The sequence below is a fragment of the Rhineura floridana genome, chromosome 5 (assembly GCF_030035675.1).
Source record: "Rhineura floridana isolate rRhiFlo1 chromosome 5, rRhiFlo1.hap2, whole genome shotgun sequence".
NCBI lineage: Eukaryota > Metazoa > Chordata > Lepidosauria > Squamata > Rhineuridae > Rhineura > Rhineura floridana.
Window position 1 is genome coordinate 115621127 of NC_084484.1, and position 22109 is coordinate 115643235.

Consider the following 22109-nt stretch of genomic DNA (forward strand, 5'->3'; position numbering starts at 1 on the left):
TATGGTGCATATAAAATCAGTTGTAGATGGTAGTACACAGATTATATAAGTGTATTGCGTTTCTCTTGTCTTGTATTTTCATGTTGAGTTAATTTTGTTAAAAGAAAGGTCAGGCAGGAAAGAGAAGCATCTACTAACAGAACTTTATTTTGTGTTTAGCCTTAGCTTTCTGCACTTGGGAAAAGGCTGCTCAGTCTGGCATGATTGAATCCATTGACTCATATCCATACCTAGGTAGTCTCTCAATGTAGAAAAAGAATAAATGAATGCATTTAAGAAAATATGAGGTTAACTTAGGACAAGCTCCTGGTTTTATGGCTTTGAGCTAGACACTTTGCTATAGGTCTGTCTCTAATTTTTCTTATAAATGGACAATCTATTAATGAAATAGTTCTCTTTAAGTATAACTGCATTATAGTAATAAATATAAACAGCTTCAATATACAGAAACATAAATTCTATATCCCTTAATCCCAGTATGATCTTAAAAGCTGCATTATATGCCTATCTTGTTTGTAAATTTTCTATTGATATTTCATTTAAATGACAGGTCAACAAGCTTGTTAATGGAAATGCTGCTTTGGAAGCTTTCCTTGCAATCAAAATAGAAAATAACATTTATGGCAATATTTGTGGCACATACAAGTACACAAAGTTAGATGTGAAATACATAGGTACTATATCATACGGAAAGCAGGGTTGGACCAAGATGAAGGAGGTGTGAAAATTGGAGGGAGAAATATCAATAGTTAAAGATAAGCAGATGATACTATTCTACTAGCAGAAACAGTAATGATTTGAAATGAATGCTGATGAAAGTTAAAGAGGAAAGCTCAAAAGATGAATGTCAAGACTAAAGTAATGACAACAGATGATTTATGTAACTGTAAAGTTGACAGTGAGGACATTGAACTTGTCAAGGATTATCAGTACCTTGGCACACTCATTAACCAAAATGGAGAAAATAGTCAAGAAATCAGAAGAAGGCTAGGACTGGGGAGGGCTGCTATGACAGAACTAGAAAAGGTCCTGAAATGGAAAGATATATCACTGAACACTAACATCAGGATCATTCAGACCATGGTATTCCCGGTCTCTATGTATGGATGTGAAAGTTGGACAGTGAAAAAAGCGGATAAGAGAAAAATCAACTCATTTGAAATGTGGTGTTGGAGGAGAGCTTTGCACATACCATGGACTCTGAGAAAGAGAAATAATTGGATGTTAGAACAAATTAAACCAGAACTATCACTAGAAGCTAAAATTATTCATTATCCCTTATTCAAGAGGCAGGTGGACAGTCATCTGTCGGGAATGCTTTGATTTGGATTCCTGCATTGAATAGAGGTTTGGACTTGATGGCCTTATACTCTACTATTCTAGGATTCTATGATGAAACAGAGGTGATCATACTTTGGACACATAATGAGAAGACATGATTCACTAGAAAAGACAATAAACCTGGGAAAAACAGAAGGGAGCAGAAAAAGAGGAAGACCAAACAAGAGATGGATTGATTCCATAAAGGAAGCCACAGACCTGAACTTACTAGATCTAAACAGGGTGGTTCATGACAGATGCTATTGGAAGTTGCTGATTCATAGGGTCGCCATAAGTCGTAATCAACTTGAAGGCACACAACAGCAAATATAGGAGATGGTGGAAGGGGAGTTTTCGAGCCTGTGAGGCGATTTGGTTGCACTGGAGGATTATTAAGTGGGCAAACACTCCTCGGATAGTGAAGATGAAGGCGAAGTGTATTAAATTTCACCGAAGTCTGTTATATGGCTGTTACCATTTGCTGCTTTGTCTATAATATATAGTAAATGGAAGACATATCTCAAATGTAAACTGTACCCGTAGCAGTTCAAGTCAAAGTTATTGATATAAAACCTTGTAACTATGATAATTTGCCTGATGATGATGATGATGATGATGATGATGGAAGCACTAAAACATTCAGCTGGATACAAATATATAAAATTATCCTGCATATTAAGTACATCTGTTGGCATCCCAAAGCAAGTATCTTGTCAGTGTCATTCAAACTCGCCAACAGCTGATGTATGATCATGTACTGGCAAAGTGAATTCAGCCAATTTAGCACAAATTTTTAGTCATAGTTAGGTGAGTGAAGTTTCTGAAATTCTTATACTGGTGTGATAGGACACGTTTGTGTTATCTTCCAAATAATGGCATAAATAAATACAGGTCATTGTAGTACTTTTTTCCCCTTCAGATATGACCTTCACTTCCATCAGAGTCTTGTAGTTATACATATTTATTTATATTTGTTTTTCTCAATTTAATTATCACTGAATTTAATAAAAATCACATTCCTTTTCTTAAACCAGTGAACATTTATCTGTTATGGAGAGACCCTGTTTATGGTTTTACTGAATCTCTCATGCATATGAGCTACAATCTTGATACTTAAAACACATACCCACTTAAGCGCGTCCAGTTCTGTAGAAGATTGCTGTAAAATTGTGAAGCCTTCCCCCACCCCAGTTGTAAAATTCCATGGTATCTCCAGTTTCAATCCTGAATATGCAGCATAGTTATATTTATGTGTCTTATCAGTTTTAGCATTTAGGGGCACACATTTCTTATTCATGCACAATAGGAATCTTATGCTGGTTACCAAAAGGTAGTCAGCAAAGAGCATGCAGCTGGACAACATTCAAAAACTAAATATTTGGAAATAACAAACATCAAAGTACATGGACATTGGCTCCATCTAATCTAAAATGATTATAATCATTCATTTTACTTTAAATTCTTTTATAATCTTTGTATAAAAGTCTCTGCTACGTGGTAGCTTTATTCTTGGTGTGGTTTTAAAAGTAGATATAATTGACTTGTTCTCTTCGGAGGTTTCCTGATCTGACAGGTATCATTTTCCATAGCAAGAAAATCCCAGAACCTACTATTAGACAACTTTGCTTTATTCCATAATCTAACTACCCAGAAAAATGCAAGCCATTATTTAAGTAAAGCATGCAGCTAATTTTTTTGTCCACAATGTTTATAAAAGAGGAAAAGTATAAACAGATATGGGTATGTGCATGTGTGCTGCTTCTGGCACTAGGTATGGAGTCAGTGGCAGAAACTACTTTTGCTATTGATACAACAGAAATGCAAACTTGATAAGTAAAATAAAAAAAATCTTGCTGTATATATGTAAAAATGTACATGCATGGAAGGCATGGGAAGCTGTCGCTAAGGCTCTGATCCTATACACACTTACACATTAAGAAGTAAGTTTCATTGAACTCAGAAGGGCATACTTCTGAATAAACAAGCATAGAATCACATGATAAACTGATTATAACTGTTACAAATGGAGAACTAATGATGAGCAATGTGGTAAAAGTCTCTGTATTCATCACTGAACTAGATACTATCAGAAGCTAGCTTCAAATTTTAAAGTAGCCCACCTGATATTCACGGCTGGTGGCATTATATAAGGATACCTAGACCAGCCTTTACCAACATGATGTTTTGAATTACAACTCCCTTCAGCCCCAAGCAGTATGGCTGTATTCCCCTCAGGCCTAGTATCCAACAGCATGCTGGTTGGGGCTGATGGGCGTTGTATTCCAAAACATAGGGAGGGCACCTGGTTCATGAAGACTGACAGTATAAGCAGTATAACCCCTTTGTTGAGAGGCATCATTACTATCAAGAAATATGATGCTTGCCATGTGATACAGCATGTTGCTTTCAAGACCATTAGGTAGTATACAGTTGTTCTCCAAGAGCCTTTACCAACCTGGTGTCATAAAGGTTTTTTGGATTACAGTTCTGCTGGCTAGAGCTGATGGAAATTGTAGTCCAAAACATCTGGAGGGCAATAGATTGACAAAGGCTGATCTACAAGATAGGGTGAAAATATTAAATGATATAATTACGATGTTATTTCTTTACAGTAAGGCAGTCATTCCATATGTAGTCTTACAAATATCGTGAAGGAAACTGAGCAGTAGTATTTATTCTGAATGATTACGTAGAATAAATACTCTGATTAGACAAAGATGTCAAAGCACTTAAATTGCATTTAAAATTATATATTTTCTGTTTTGCAAAAGAAATTACACCTGACCTACCATATCTTCAACCCCAAAGTAAGCCTGGGAAATAAATACAGACTTGTTATCTGATAAGTTACTGCATCTTGGAAGAAAAAGACAGGTCACCATGCAAGGGAAAAATGAGCACAAATAAATAAAGCAGTTCATTTGTAAGTGGGGTGATTTCTTTTGCTCATGCATTACTGATCCTGGTACAGAAGAGTAGTAATTTATTGATGCAGATGGCTATGTAAAGTGCATGCAATTTGTGAGGGGGCTTGACCCTTGACTGATGGGCCATATGTTGCAAAACCCCAGGGGCATCTTTTGATGGAATTCTCTTCCTCTTTCTCTCTCTGCACCTATGGTTCTTGTTCATTCACTACATATTGAGCTATAGACTTTCTAACTCCTCCAATAAATCTCTAACTAATGGCTCACAAGTCCATAGTTTAACTCCTTCCTTACAGAAGAACAGTCAGTGTTTTTTTTTGCGTCTAGTGAAATATTTGATCAATGTTGCTTATGTAAGTTATGATTTTATTATTATAAGAATAGTCTGTTGTCTGCACTGTTGTGTAGGAACTAGTTTCTAAATGTTGTATTTTGCTGTAATAATGTACTTCTAATGAACCACCAACTCTTAAAAAGCATTATTAAAGCATGGTGAAACATTTAGGGTACACTCCAGCCAAAAAACAATCACATTTATATCTCATTAATTTTAGTGGGAAAATTAAACAAATGCTTATAATAATAATATTTAATTTGTTTGTCGCCTATCTGGCAATTAGCCTCTCTAGGCGATGTACATTAAAAGAGATAAAATACAATAACAGATGTAATCACATTAATAACAATAGGTAAATACTGGACAGTCATCAATACATATAAAAGCAATTATAATAACAACATACGATAAATGACAGAATCATGGTGATTTACCCAATGACCTCAAAGGCTTGCTGGAATAGCCACGTCTTCAGAGCCTTGCGGAATACATCTAGGGAAGGGGCATGTCGAAGATCATATGCTTAACTTTCTCCCTTTTGAAATCTATGGGATGTAAAAGACCCTAACTTCTCCTGGGTTGTGTCCATAGTATTTTTAGTTTATTTTTTTATGTTCCGTTTGTATTCTATTGAAGCTAAAGAATATCACTAAAGAACATGTTTTTCTAATGTAGGTGACAAATTGTTTCATCTTATTTAATAGCTAACTCTTTTAAAATTCACTTTTAACCAATTATGTGGCACATTTTGTTCATGATATTATGATGGAAATGCCTATTTATTTATTTTGTACAAGCAGCAGTGCCCTGAAAATGTGGAAAATTCTCCAAATTTACAGTATAAACATTGTGTCAGAATCTACCAAAGCACTGACTACATTAGTGCAAGTAATCATTCTAACTATCACACTGTAGGGCTTGTATCCAACAAAGTTGTCCTGTTAGCACAAAGACTTTTGCCCGTACAATGGGACTTCCTCTCCCAAGTGCCACTTGTGCCTCTCCAGTCCATTTTGCGGATTCTCTCAACCCTCTGGAGCAGATTGGCAGGGGATGTGCAGGGAGAGGAGAGAGAGAGTAGAAGACCTTTCACTAATGTTATGACTTCATTGGATACAACCCTAGGATTTTTTAATCATCTGTCCAATTACAGTTGCACACATTTTATTAAATGACACTACTGACCATCTTTTAGCACACATAGCACTGAGTACAGAGATCGTATGCTTCATGCAACATTACTTTGTGTGTAAGATTCATAGCCTAGCTGAGGATGTGTGTGGGACCGGAGATGTGGTGCATAAGATAATTACTAGCTCGTATGATTTTTATGGAGAAGCAAATCACAGCACCTTGTTTTTACCATTTTTAAAAGTCATGATGACTTTAAAAAGGAGTAGGTAGCTCTGACTTAGCAAATTTAAAGTACCGGTAGTTGTTTAAATTGTTATTGTTTTTAATGTAGAAGAGGTGGTATGATGTATTCATCAGTTCCTAGGCGTTGGCTTTATACTACAAAAAGAAAGCTTTACTTCTTTTGTCAGGAAATTAGAGTTTGTATTTTGTGTTTACACAACATGTAAAATATGAAACTTGAAATAAAGGAGATGGCAATGCTAAAGCAGCTTTTTAGATAACCAGTGATGCAGCCAAGAATTTGCATAATTAAACATTTCTGATGTACACCGCCCAGAGAGCCTTTTTGGCTGTGACGTGTTCCGGTCCTCCTCACACCCACAGGATTGCTGGTAGTTCTATCAGCCAACCCTCGGATCTCCAGTTGCTGCTTTTTAATGCCAGATCGGTAAATAATAAAACCTCCCTCGTCCATGACCTAATTGTGGATGAGGTGGCCGATCTGGCATGTATTACCGAGACCTGGGTGAGCGATCTGGGAGGTATTAATCTCTCCCAGTTGTGCCCACCTGGGTATTCGGTTCAGCATCTGGGTAGATCCGAGGGTCGGGGAGGGGGAATCGCTGTGGTCTATAGAAGTTCCATCTCTCTTGTTAGGCACCCTATCCAGGTGGCTAATGGTCTAGAGTGTCTGCACATAACGTTGGGTCAGCGAGACAGACTGGGAATTCTGTTGGTGTACCGTCCACCCTGCTGCCCAACAGCCTCCCTAACTGAGCTGACAGAGGTGGTCTCGGATCTATTGTTGCGTTCCCCCAAACTTTTGGTATTGGGGGATCTCAACATTCATGCTGAGGCCGCTTTATCTGGAGCAGCTCAGGACTTCATGACCTCCATGACAGCCATGGGGCTGTCTCAATATGTTACTGGCCCTACGCATGTGTTGGGGCACACTCTGGACTTGATTTTTGCCACTGGATTAGGGGATGGTGATCTGAGAGTGAGGGATTTTTCATCTATTCCTTTGTCATGGTCAGATCACCGCCTATTAAGGTTTAGACTCACACTGTTTTCTCCCCTCTGCAAGGGTGGAGGACCAATTAAGATGGTCCGTCCCCAGAGACTAATGAATCCTGAGGGTTTTCTGATGGCTCTAGGGAATTTTCCAGCTGATAGAATTGACGGTCCTGTCGAAACCCTGGCCATGCTGTGGAATACAGAAATGGCCCGGGCAGTTGACACGATCGCCCCGGTGCGCCCTCTCCGTTGCAGAGCTCAATTGGCTCCCTGGTTTACTCCGGAGCTAAGAGTGATGAAGCAAGAAAGGAGACGGCTTGAGTGCAAATGGAGGCGAACTCCCGACGGCTGTAATCATGCACTTGTGAAGCTCTCTACCAAACTCTATGTGAAGGCAGTGAGAGCAGCAAAGAAGCAATACTTTGCTGTCTCTATTCAGTCATCCCTTAACCGCCCAGCGGAACTTTATAAAGTTGTCCGGGGACTTTTACACTCTGGTCCCCAGGACGCAATAACACCATCAATTGCCCGCTGTAATGAGTTTGCGCGACACTTTCGTGATAAGATCATGAACATCCTCCGGGACCTTGACTCCATTATTGTAGCAGTTGATCCTAATGAGGTGTCCAGAGCACAGTCTTGTCCTGTTTTATTGGATGAGTTTCAGTTGGTACAGCTCGAGGATGTGGACAAGGTGCTTGGACAGGTGCGGGTGACCACTTCTGCTCTGGATCCTTGCCCCTCATGGCTAATAAAAGCTAGCAGGAATGGAACAGCCGGCTGGGCCAAGGAGGTGATTAATGCCTCTTTACGAGAGGGAGTGGTCCCACCCTGCCTGAAACAGGCGGTGGTGAGACCGCTCCTAAAAAAATCCTCCTTGGACCCTGATAATTTGGACAACCATAGGCCAGTAGCAAATGTTCCATTCCTGGGCAAGGTTCTAGAGCGTGTGGTCGCTCGCCAACTCCAGGCTCTCTTGGATGAAACTGATTATCTAGACCCATTTCAATCGGGCTTTCGGCTGGGGTTTGGTACAGAAACGGCCTTGGTCGCCCTGTATGATGACCTCTGTCGGGAGAAAGACAGAGGGAGTGTAACTCTGTTGATTCTCCTTGATCTCTCAGCGGCGTTTGATACCATCGACCATGGTATCCTTCTGGAGCGACTTACGGATTTAGGAGTGGGAGGCACTGCTTGGCGGTGGCTCTGCTCCTATCTTGGGAATCGTCTCCAGAAGGTGATGCTGGGGGAACATTACTCGAGTCCCTGGGTACTCCAATATGGGGTCCCGCAGGGTTCAGTTCTGTCCCCCATGCTTTTTAATATCTATATGAAGCCGCTGGGTGAGGTCATCAGGAGTTTTGGAGTGCGTTTCCAGCAATATGCTGATGATACGCAGCTCTACTACTCCTTTTCATCTTCGTCAGGTGAGGCTGTTGATGTACTAGACCGCTGCCTGGCCGCGATAATGGGCTGGATGAGAGCTAATAAACTGAAACTCAATCCTAACAAGACTGAGATGCTGTTGGTGGGAGGACCCTCTGCCCAGATGGTTGACGTTCGACCTGTCCTAGATGGGGTTACACTCCCCCTAAAGGAACAGGTACGTAGTTTGGGGGTCTTATTAGATCCGCTCCTGTCACTTGAGGCTCAGGTAGCCTCGGTGGCACGGAATGCATTCTACCAGCTCCGGCTGGTAGCCCAACTACGACCCTATCTGAGCAAGGAGCATCTTGCCTCAGTTATCCATGCTATGGTAACCTCTAGATTGGACTACTGTAATGCACTCTACGTGGGGCTACCTATGAAGACGGTTCGGAAACTTCAGCTAGTGCAAAATGCTGCGGCCAGAGTTCTCACTGGGACAAAGAAATTTGACCATATAACACCTGTCCTGGCGCAGCTGCACTGGCTACCGATATGTTTCCGGGCCAGATTCAAAGTGTTGGTTCTTACCTATAAAGCCCTAAACGGCATCGGACCGCAATACCTGATGGAGCGCCTCTCTCGCTATGTACCTACCCGTTCACTACGCTCGACGTCGAAGGCCCTTCTCCGGGTCCCAACCCATAAAGAGGCCTGGAGATCAACAACTAGATCTAGGGCCTTCTCGGTGGTGGCCCCCGAACTATGGAATGCCCTCCCAGACGAGATACGCCTGGTGCCTTCTCTGTTATCTTTTCGGCGCCAGGTAAAAACTTACCTTTTCGCCCAGGCTTTTTAAATTTTGTAAATTTTTAAATATTTTAAATTTAACATTTTAAACTTAATATGATCTTAATTTATAAATCTCAATGGCAATTTTATTAATGTTTTATAATTGTACTATATATATATATTTTTTTCCACACTTGCTCATATTTTAATTGTGATTTTATTTGTTGTACACCGCCCTGAGAGCTTTCTGCTATAGGGCGGTCTAGAAATGTAATTAAATAAATAAATAAATAAATAAATATAAATAAAATAAAAAAAATAAAAATAAATAAATAAAAACTCCTCTACACAGTTTTCGCCAAAGAGTTCAGGAGGGAAAACATGTAGGTTTAACTTTTTCCCTATCTTTTTCTTTAAAAAAACAAAACAAAAACCTCTGGCTGCTCACTATACTGTTAAATCTTGTCTTGGGCCAAAATTATTCCAAGTAGCCATGGATAAATATTCTTTTATTAGTTATTATTTCATAATGAATATATAGACAACCCTGCTGTTAATGGGATTTGCTAGGGCAAAGATCGTTTTACAGCCTATGATGTCAGAAGCATTCTAAAACATGTTTTATTCCCCGCCACCCCAGCAAATTATTTATTTAGAAAAAAATGGCTGGGGTATAGGTGTGGAGATGATTTCTGAATCTGAACTGAGTTGCGTCAAAAAAGAGAAAAGATATGGTTTCCATTATGAGATTTTCTCTTTTGGTACTTAATCTTTCAAGTTCCATGTAAATCAGTGGTCAGAGCACTCACAGTAATAGAATATGACTCAAATATGGGAAATACAAATCTATAAAACAGATCTTGTACATTAAAACAAATTTATTTCCAGTAATTAAAATACATTGTCATATGTAACAAAAAAATTCCAGAAGATAATAAAACCAGATGATAATCAGAACACAGTATAATTAAATAGCAGTGGAATGACCATAATGGAGTCCAAGGCAAGCTTCTCTGGGGATGGCATTCCACAGCTGGGATGTAACCACTGGGAAGGCCCTCTCTCAGATTGCCACTTGTTTCACTTCACCTGGCAACCTGAACAGGGCAGATCTCAAGATGTGGATAGGTGCAGTGGTGGCTGCTGCCGTTTTGGTCTGGTGGGGCCAAAGGGCAGAGCAGCTAGTGGTGGGTGGAACAAGGGGTGGGAGCAGGCAAAACCAGTGTAGAACTGAATTGGGCAGTTACTACTAATTACTCAAAAGCTTGAGATTTTCCCTCAGTTACTTGTGATTTTATATGCAAATATTATTAAAGTTTCATCAAAAGCAATCACTTTCCAGGATCATTAAGAACTTGCTAGTTTAGGGGTATAATATTGAAACTCCATTAAAAATTTCCTAAGTAAGAAAGTATATATATCAAACAAGACAGTACAACGGAATTGATTCATTGACATTGGGAACTCAATTATTAAAAACATTTATGTATGCTAACTCTTATGTGTCAGACAATATATTATATTTTATATTTATATGGTTATATATTTATAATATATTTATATATTGTAAAATATTCTCTGGGAGGGAGCAACATGTGGCAAGAATATGCCAAATGAATGTGCAGGCAGGCATTTCAGTTTATTACAACTAGTAACTACACACATCTTTTGGGAGTTTTTTGTGGGAAGAGGATAATTCTTAATGTTTTCATTCAGTCACTGACAGTGACAGTGAATACCAAATTCCCTAGCTAGCTTGCAGTATAGATTTCCTCCAAAGTGCACAAAGATTTTTTTGAAACTCCCCTTAAGCAAAACACACACATGAGATTCCAAAAAAAAAAAAAGGAAAAAGTTCCCCCCTCTCTCTCTTTCACATGGCTTACAGGTGCCTTACAGTATAATCCTATACATGGTTCCTCAAAAGTAAGTCCCATAGCATTCAATTAGACTTACTCCCACATAATATAGGATTTGCAATCCAAAACTCTCTTTGACTCTTTCATCTACCCAAACTTACAGCTTTGTCTGTTGAATTTCTGTTGCATAGTCAATTTCGTCTGATCTCGGAAGCTAAGCTGGGTCAGGCCTGGTTAGTACTTGGAAGAGAGACCGCCTGCGAATATCAGGTGCTATAGGCATAGAGGAAGGCAACGGGAAACCACCTCTGAATACCTCTTACCATGAAAACCCTATGATATATCCAAATGATTCATAGGGTTGCCATAAGCTGTAACTGAGTTGAAGGCATATAACAACAAAGCTGTTAAAGGCACAGAGTCCAGGAACAATCCTAGCTGATGATGAAGTTTCATTTATTGAATGCAATCTGTTTCCTTTTCTCTCACCTTGTGCCTGTCTCATCTCTCTTCCCCACCTCACTGTTTTCCTTTTCCAATGACCTGAAACTCAAGCAGGTGACTGTGATTCCCAGAGCAGATGAACCTCTGCCCCCTTTGTAAGACTTTTTTTTTTTAATGTCTTTTCCTCTTTGCACAGACAAGCAGCAGTACCCAGTACTGAAGAACTCAATGCCTGGAGAACTGTGCTATCTGTTTGAGGATTGTTTTATAAAAAAAGATATAGTAGTCCAAACAGTAACCCAAAGGATAGGACTGGAACTCAGGGAAGACAGATCTTTGTCACAAAGTGAAGCTTTGTTTGTTCACTAAAGGGTTTGTTTGGGTCCCTTTTCTAATTTAAACTGGAGCACTAATTAAAGCTGTTCTGAGCTCTTTTGGAGGAGTGTTCAGTGTAGCTTCATTTCCAGAAATGACTGAGTAGAAGTGAAGTGAGTGAGTAGAGGTAGTTCACCATACATTTTCATCCAATGTGCTATCCGACAGACTATTTATATTTCCCAATCTGTACCATTCCACTGAGTTTTAATGGTGGAATTTAACATTACTGCTGATGAGTTACCTGAGTATGGCCCCACTCATATGGTGTTTGTTCCGCTTTTACGACATTTTTAGGGCATCGGGCACCATGCTTTTTTCCATGTTGTTGCTATGTGAAAAGTGTACTGCAACTCCAACTTGATTATTATTGGTAGCAGTACCATGGCAAACTATTTTTTATGATTTTCCTAACTATATTTTTCAGTGTTTGTATTGCAATTCATGCATTGTGTTCTTCTGATCTTACTCTTAGAGTATGAACAAGTTCCCCACACATCTGAGTGTGAGTGACTGACACACTCTCTAGTCCACCATACATAATTCTAGTCCACCATACACAACCCTGTGGTGGCATGACATGCTTCATTTTTTATTATTATTATCTTTTACAAATGTATATTATTTCCATTCCAGTCTCCGCTCTTGCCACACTCCACACATTCAGTCACAAAGAAATACAGATGGTCAGTGATCTAGGTAACAAGGCAAAGCATTCCTTTCTTGGACCCTGCCTTGGAGAGTCGGTTGTACAGAAGGACATGGAGTATTTTTCTAGTGTGCCCAGTGCACACAGACTCAGAAGAGGAAAGATCAGAGATGCATGTGCAACAGCCAATAAGAGGAAGAAGCAGATTGCAGTGGACTTCAAGGAGCACCATGCAGTACACTTCACCAACTGACTTGTACGTTGTGGTGAGGGTCTGGGAAACAGGAGGGAGAATGTGAATGAGAGGGCACCATCCCATTAAATCCTAAGCCATTAAGGGTTTTAAACATTAAGGCTGCAATCCAATACACACCTACCTGGGAGTAAGTCCCATTGAACCTAATTGAGCTTATTTCTGAGTAGACATGTATTGGGTTGCGGCCTAAAAGTAGAAATTTGAATTGGGCCTTAATACTACCAGGAGCCAGTGCAGCTCATGATATACTGATGTAATTAAAGTACCCAGTCCCAGTGAACAACCTTGCTGCCCTGTTTTGGACCAAGTGTAGCTTCTGGACCATTTTCAAAGGCGGTCCCATTTTAATCTAAAGATAGGTAGAGATTGTGGCTATTAGACCATTTATTATTGAATATGCTTGAAATAATTACAGCCATAATTCAAAATAACTTGCATAGCCTGGATTAGTAAACATTGGTATTACCAGTGTGAACTCGCATGTCTCCACAGTTCTGCAGCCCTGGAATGCAAAGTGTTTAAAGAAATTATGTGGAAGCATTTCAATATTATTGCAAATATTGCAGAGCCGATGAATTCCAAAACAAAACTAATACTAATATTTATAATAAGAAATTTAATTTAAATTAATTTAAATAATAATAAGCAAATAATAGTGAATCCTGGTTTATTCACCAAACACACTAGCTGCAAATTATTTTTCTATTTTTTGCTTTATAACATAAATGTTTAATTCTAGTTCTTTTGTTTTGTAGAAATGATCTAGAAACAATTTGTTTTGATATAGTGCTAATTTTTGGGCATTTTGAAGCTTGGCTTAAATTGAGAGAGTAATGATGATTATGTAGCTGAAACCTATATGGAAAATTAGAGAACTAAAAATGAAAGGCTATTACAGAAAATTTCTCAAATGATTCATTAACTCATTTTTACTTTGCAACCACAGCCATGAAATTGTGAGGCATGACACAGGTGAGGTTTTGGTGAAACATGGGCCACATTTATTTTGGTTGTGTTTATGTGGGGAAAAGGTCCTAACAACATTGGTGAGGATCACCCTGCCCATTAAAAGGAGGATTATAAATCCCACCCCCTCTTCCCAGCCTCACACCTTAAAAGGTAATTTGGAAGGTCTTCCAGCTCCACCCTCCTTCCAGGGCCCCACAACTCTGTGTGGGTGTCACAGGTTTGCCCCATAGATGAGCTGTACCCTAGCAACAGGCCACACATACCTGGAACACAAGTCTCAGGTCTCACCTATCACCTTAAAGATGCCAAAGGGTGCTAACCAAAAATCAACACTCTAACCTGACCGTAGTAGAGGACAAACCTCTGCTTAGTCCCTCTTCCCCCACCTTTGGCTAATAATATCATGCAGGGCACAGTGCATATCAGATAAAAACAAATCATTGCCCAAATTAGGTAGGTGGACCTCATCTGGCCTATAAAGTTCCATCTGGGAACACTTCACCTCAGGGTGGTGAAAGACCACACCCTGAAGGCTAGCCAGGGCGAGGCAGACATCCCTACTTACCTTTTTGCTTATTAAGGAACCTAGGGTCACCATGTTTACAGCCATACTACCCTGAACATGCCCGATCTCGTCTGATCTCGGAAGCTAAGCAGGGTCAGGTCTGGTTAGTACTTGGATGGGAGATCGCCTGGGAATATCAGGTGATGTAGGTTTAGAGGAAGTAAACAGGAAACCACCTCTGAATGCCTCTTACAATGAAAACCCTATGAATATATTCAAAAGGGATTCATAGGGTCGCCCTAAGTCATAATTGACTGGAAGGCATATAACAACAACAAAGGTCACCACCCCTCCTCCAAACCCCCCTAGGGAGTATGTCTGACTATACAGTGAGGGCCCTGGGCTAGCACTGGCGAATAACCCCAAATCCAAACATGCTTGTATGATCAGGGCCTTGCCCTTCAACAAACCCAAATCATTGCCACCCAAATGGATGACCAAAATGTGGGGAGGATGCCACATCAGAACAGAATCAAACAATGTTGGCAGCAAGCAGTCGCACAACATGCCATGCCTGGTCAGCCACTGGAATGATGCATTCTGGGTTCTGTGTGTAGCTTGTGCTGCCCTCCAACTGGCCAGAAAACCATGCTGTGTCTACACACAAGAATCCTGACATGCTCCACCACCCTCCAACCACCTGTCAAAACAAAACAGTAAAAGTGAACAAACTGCACTAAAGCCCCACAACAGATGCCTGAAAAAGGCAGACATAATATTTGAATGCCCCAGATTTCCATCTACGCAGGGCCCAAATACCGGCCTCATCCAAACCCAGGACAGATGTAGAGGAAGCAGCACCAATACAAAGAGAATGAGTGCCAAACTTAGAATGGTCAACCCCACACTTTGCCACCTCCAAAACTGATACTTGGTCAGCACCTGCCTATCCTGTTGACAAAAAAGGGGAGCAGGTGAACTACCTCCAACCTGAGGAACTTACCCAAAGTTCTAACAGGTCAGAGTCCCACCACAGAAGTAGCAGCCAACATAAGCAGGGATCCCTTACCCCACTAGTCCATATTGGAACAGTGTAACTTTATCTGCACCAAGTCCCAAGACAGAGTCACATCATCTAACTCAAGCTGCCACCCAGCAACATCAGATGTAGAGAGGACAATCAACTCACCCATCCTAAAGGCCCCCCAAATGCAAAAAGTGCAACAGAGTGAAATAAAACTCTCAAAACTAGAACTACAAACCAAGGGCCACATTCCAGCAAGGTCAAGTAGAAGAGAAGGGGAGACAGGGCACCAAACATCTGGGGGAGGAGGGTGGAACCTGGTCCCAACCCTCCAACATCCTCCTAATTCTGAAATCCCGTTATGGTCAGGTAGACTCCTAGCCATGGCCCAAAATCTTAAACCGGACAACTTACCTTTGATGGTTTTCACAGACAGGCCCTGACAACAAACAGCCATGCAGAACTCAGTAAGCAAATCAACCAAACTGAGATAATGCCAATTAAAACCCCAGCTGGGCTGAAAAGTGCTGAACTCCCTGCCTCTGCTCTGACATAATTGACACCAGTGCTAGCCATGTTATGGCCTACTTCACTTCAAGATGCCAAGTTCTCACAAAGCCTCTGGTGTTAGCTCTGGATGAGTTCTGGCCAAAGGGGCCAACTCCTGGAAACACACCATCTGATAATGTGACAAGGCATCAGACACAACACTGTCAAGGCTAGGAACATGGCGGGCAAGAAAAAGAACATTGAAGCGGAGGCATTGGGTAATAAAGGCCCTCACCAAGCCCATCACCCTAGAATTCTTAGAGGTAAGGGAATTGATGACCTGTACTGTGGCCTGATTATCACACCAGAAGTACACAACCGAGTTGGCAAAGGAATCAGCCCAGAGGTGCACAGCTACCACAATGGAGAAAAACTCCAAAAAAGTGAGATCCCTTGTAACACCTGCCTTAGCCCAGGCAACTGGTCAAACGTCAGAGTGCCAGAAATTCTAACCCCAAACCCAAGGGCTCCAGAGGCATCCGAACTGACTAGGAGCTCAGTCTCCAAGAGCAGGTCCTGCTCCAAAATGAACCATTAAATTGCTTTAAAAATTGAGCCCAGACCTGCAAATCTTCCCTAATTTCGGGGGTGACTCTCACTTGATTATGAGGCCTCTGCAAACCTTTCATACTGTCACAAATCTTGTGCAGGAATGCCCTACCCGGGGAAACTACCTGAAAAGCAAAATTCAGATATCCAACTAGGTCCTGCAAATCCCACAGGGTGACTTTCTTAATTCTCAAGAAAAAGGAAATTCTTTGCCTCAAGTCAGCCAGCTTCTCCTTTGGTAAATGCTCAGCCGTGCAACAGAATCTAATTCAATCCCCAAAAAGGTAAGAACAGAGGAGGGGCCCTCCATCTTTTCAGCAGCCAAAGGAACACCCAAATCACCAGGCAAGGTGCTGAATTCAGCCATGAGCCACCTACAGTGGCCAGAGCCAGCAGGATCGGCAAAGAAAAAAATCAAGGTAGTGCACTACCTGAATAGAAGCCATCTGCCTCCTGAGTGCCCATTCCAGGAAAGTTCTGAACTGCTCAAAGGCACAGCAAATGGAGCAACCCATAGGTGGTACCCAGTCCAGTCAGCACCCTGACCTTATAGATCTTTTCCTGAACCAGATCCTCCATATCTGCAACTAACTACAGGTTCCCCGAGAAGAAAGGCTTGTGATCCTCTACAACTGGGGTCCTAAAACCAAAACTAAAGCCCTCCACTGTTGGAAATTAGGGAGCAGTGAGAAGGGCACGAAGCTGAGGGAGCCTAATTGGGCTGGGGCCCTTTTCCCGGATTCTGACCCCCCAGCCCACGTTTCATTTCCCTCTGGGAGCCCTTGTATCCCCTAGTCTTACAAAACCCTATGAAGGAGTGAGAGGCACCCAGGTGGCACATTCATGCCTAAACGTGCAGGGTTCCTGGCACTAAACTTCCAAAAGAACAGATGGGGTTGAATCCACTGCCCCGTGCCTCCACGGGAAGGTGCAGATGGAGCTGATTTAAGTACCAAATGCCCGCTGTCCGACCTCTCACCCTGAATGGAACAAGTAGCAGTGATGAATTGAAGCTGAAGTTCTGGCTCCTTTCTGTCCCACTTCACATTAGGAGCAATTGCAGCACACATCCTGAATACCTCCTCATAAAACAGCCAGGCATTCCCTGCAGATTCTGTGTAAGCCTAGAAAATAATATCCAAATTCTTCATCAGGGAGGTGGCCCTCGAAGACTGCTTCTGAATAACTACCTGCATATAAATGAGGAACCCAGCTAACCAATTCACCCAGGTCCTCTCCACCTTCTCCCGGGGCCTCTCATGTTCTTTGCCTTCCCTTTCCCTTTTTTGCTCTGACTCCCAATTAAGCAGAGAGAAGACATCCACATACTGCATTCCTTGGCAGGCAGGAGCAAATGGGTCCTTAAGGGTGCCAAGGAATAGTACTATCCTTAACTGCAGCAAGCGGGTCCCCAATACTAGCTTCCAAAGTCTTAGCCACAGCCAGACTGGCCGCAGGCTGCCAGTCCGATAGGGGTCTGGATTTTTTACTCTTGTTTTAGACTTTGAACTCTGGATTCTCTCTGAGTGTTTTTTGTATTGCCATGAAAACTTAGAGGGTTGTTAAGGAAGCATTTCTGAGTTCAGGACAATAAGTTTTGTAAGATTTTATTTTCTAGTGAGCTTATGGGAAGCAGCAGAATGGCTTGGGGGCCATTTTCAATTTAACATGGAAGAATGGGAAAAATCCATGCTGTCATGGCTGTATAATCAAAAGTGTGTGTGTGTGTGTGTGTATGTATGTTGCCCATCAATTGTGTTACATGAGTGAGTGTAACTTGCACATTCCCTCTGCCAGACTCTCTCTTCTCAGTGTACCAATTCACTTACTTCTTGGTTCCCAGCAAGCCATAGTTTACTATTACCTCAGTACTAGCAAACTATGGTTTTTGTTGCTCTGAAAGCCACAATGAGAAATCATTTTTTGAATGTTTGCCTTCCTATCTTATAGCCAGGTTTATTTCATCTCTCTCTCTCTGATTGAATGGTTCACTTGACCTGCCTACTATATGCTCACATAAACATTTCAAAAGATTTTGCCTTTTTTGAAATAGTAATCAAGCATTAGGCAAAGTATAAGATTTTTTTATGTAAGGCAGCAAAACAGAGTGAACTCTTGTGAAAACTGGATGAATTTGCCACAGCACATTAAGAAGGACTTAAGGAACATACAGTACAATCTTACACATGTAAAGTCTGACATAAACACCATTGAAATAAAAAAGGTTTACTCCCAGATAAGTGACTATAGAATTGCAGCCTATCCCCAGGGTTTATAGGGAAAGGGTGGTGAGATATACCTTGTACTTTATGTACTTCTTCAAAATCCAGTTCAAAATTAGTGAAAACAAAACCCTGGCTTTATAACATAATAAAATGCTGAGAATGTAGTGAAGAGAGAATTATATGTATAGGGAAACATCCTGGGAGACAAAACATGAAAAATTTCATGTGTCCCAAGTCCATGTATTTACATGCTCTGCTTTTCAAAGCAAAAGGACTAATCCTGCTGCCACTTAAGCTTATGCAGCAAGGGGCAAAAACCATGGGAAGGAGTGGCAATAATTTATGAAAAGAAGAGCACTCAGCCCATAGTCACTCGTGTTTTTTTGCCTATTTCAGTAGAGATGCTAATTTCTATGGATCCCATTTGTTTACTTCAACCAGAGGAATCCCAAGGGAATCAGAGTCACTTTCAGATACTGTAAAGCCTCTCATTTGTTTTTACCCAATGCTGTTCCTTTGGGCCTCTTATATGGTTAAGATTTTAAGCACAGCTTTTTATCAGCTACATCTATCTACACCATCATTATTATTGTGACCTAAATAGGGGTGGTGGTGGAGGAGACAGCTGCATGGAGTTTTGGTGGATCATAAGTGAGCTCTCAGTTATATTTTTGAGTTAACAAAGCAGTATCCCTGGAAAGAAATGAATATCTGAAGTATACTCATGAACCAGCAGCTAAAAGCTAAGTGCACACTATTACATATAGCAGAGCAACCAAGAGTGTAAAATACAGGATTGTCGGAGCAAGTATTCCCCCAATGCATGATTGCTGTATCCAGCTGACCCCTATTGTCATTTCATCATAGTATGGCTCTCAGCAGCTATAGTTACAGATTTGTTAAAGTTAGATTTAAAAAAATGATCTCAAAGCCTCTTTTTTCTCATTATTTTACCTATTTTTTAAAGTTGAACAGTATCAGAGGAAGCAAAGAAACGTTAAATTTGATTTTGGAGCACAGCTAGGCTAATTTGGTGATCTAATAAGGGTTCAAAACTGCTCATTAGCAACTCAGTGGGTCAGGGTGATAAAGTGATAAAGACCTAGACTCAAGATTGATTTGTTTTCAATTACAACTGATTTGTTGTTATTCACTATGTAATTTAAAGAAATATATTATCTTCATATAGAAAATAATAGTATGAAATTGGAAAAAGAATAGCAACATAACAGAAATTGTAAGGTAGTAATATAATACTGTTGTGTGCCACCCCAATCTCCGAACCGTGAGAGATCTCCAGGGGTCCCTGCACTTACCCAGGATTTGGTTTCCTTGGAAAGAAGGTCAGCAGAGACTGTGGTGTCTTTATGAAATATGGTTTGTTTATTTACACACATTCCAACCTGAGCTTAAGATAGAGGAGTTCAAGGCATCAGCAGTCCAATATCTTGCGTTACAGGAGGCACTCTAAAGCCATGGTGCAGGGATCCAGCCTCTCTGCCTGCTTCCCTGCCTGCTTCCAGTTCCCACCCTTTCCTTAGACTCAGCTAAAAAACTCAAGCCTCTCCTTGGCCTCAGGAAGGAGGGACTCTCCTGAAGAGTTTCAATAACAATAGGATCGCCCTGGCCCAGTTAATGGGCAGTTGATAGGCCCATTAACTTACTTGGCCACTCTATTAGACTAACAAAGGGAATGCATCTGACCAGCAGAGTGGGTTTCTCACCCCCCAGGTGCAGGGTTCCAAATCAGGGGCTGGAAAGGGACTTGTAGAAATCATCCATCTCAACCCCAAACCTATAACAATACATAGAAAACAATATGGAATAAGAATAGTATCATAATTGCATTGACAAAGCAAGCAATCAGAGTTTATTTCTTACCTTAATTGAAGATTTGGCCTCCTAAGTTCTCCTTACTTTTCCATCTAGTTGCAGAATTTCTAAGTTCACTAATGTTATAGTATCCTAGCATTTTGGAATAAAGTTTATAGTTACTCATCCAGAGTCATAGACGAAGATCCTTTTTCCTTCAGCTGGATGAGAGCATGTGAAATGGATAAACTAGCAGACGGAAAAAAGAATCCTCTGGGTATCTTTTATATTGATTAGAAACTGAACCAGGAGGATAGAATTTCATTATGTAGATGGACCCACACAAGACTTAAACTATCAATGTCCATAATCAAAGTTTAACAAGAACCCTGCTTTTAGTGATTCTTTACTCAGGGTTCTTTTACACATTACAGGTTTTGTTTTCCAAAAGTGTTTTCCACACTTGCTGAAGTGCCATTGTTGTTTTCTTCTTCAGATTCTTCAGTATCTTATTGCACAGATGGTATTATGTTGTCTTTAAGCTTTTCTTAAGGTTTTCATCATCCAAGATGCCAAGGGCTCATGTGACTGTCACTGAGATTCAGCAAAAAGTTCCAAGCAGCCTGCACCAATAGGGGCCCATGTGATTGGTCAAGCTGTCTTCCTGACACCAGTATTACTGTGGCTTACCAGGGCAGGACTGCAAGGTCAGGGCTCTAAAGACCCACCTGCAGGAATGCCTGATTGGCTCCACCAATACATGGGTACCACCCTGACCTCACTGCTGTCCTCACCCTTTTTTATATGTAAGATTAAGAGAATGGCATAACAGAATCTCACATCCCCCCACCCCGCTCCCAGCAATGATGATACCCCAAAACACATATAATTCACTTGAAATCAAATTTTAAACTTGAAATGCTGCTTTTACAATGCATTTCTGTTATGTCTCAAACGAACAGGATGCTCAATGAGCACGTCAGACAAGGAATGTCTTTTTACAGGTTACGTTGCCACCAGTACTGAACAGGCATTCTACTGTGGCGCTTGAAGGCATGCCTGTGTTGTGCTGCAAAAAACAACGCAGCACCCCTTTCAACTAAAACACATTTTGATCAATATGGCAATCCCCTATAATCAAAGAAAAATGCAAACTTGTGGTACTTTACTAGTTGCCTTTGTAATTTTTTTGTCAACAGTATAACTTAGAGGTAACTTAATCCTGTACATACTTACCAGGAAGCAAGTCCCATTGAACTCATTGGGTAGAAATGTATGCACAGTTGAACTGTGAGAAGCAGAACTTAAGAGATATAGCATAGGTAAACAGAAAATGCATATATCAAAAGTAATGCAACAGCATAAACGTCCCTTCTCCTGCAATTAAAAATGTGGTCTTACCCAGCATATAGTGAAACTATGGAATTTACTACCACAAGAAGCAGTGATGGGCAGCATCTTGGATGGCTTTAAAAGAAGATTAGACAAATTCATGGAGGATTTATTTATTGCATTTATATACCGCCCCATAGCCGAAGCTCTCTGGGCGGTTTACAACAAATATACAAATTTAAAAACACATTTTAAAAAGCAATTTAAAAACACATGCTAAAATGCCTGGGAGAAGAGGAAAGTCTTGACCTGGTGCCAAAAAGATAACAGTGTTGGCGTCAGGCACACCTTGTCAAAGAGATCATTCCATAATTTGGGGGCCATCACTGAGAAGGCCCTATATCTTGTTGCCATCCTCCGAGCTTCCCTCGGAGTAGGCACCTGGAG

The 22109-nt window shown here is 40.9% G+C and overlaps 1 protein-coding gene and 1 pseudogene across 13 annotated transcripts in view; both read left to right on the forward strand.

The window, feature by feature from the left end:
• Window positions 1-22109, forward strand: part of ROBO2 (roundabout guidance receptor 2) — an 863595-nt gene that overhangs the window by 276771 nt on the left and 564715 nt on the right. The window lies entirely within an intron of this gene.
• LOC133386433 (5S ribosomal RNA) lies at window positions 14265-14383 on the forward strand (annotated as a pseudogene).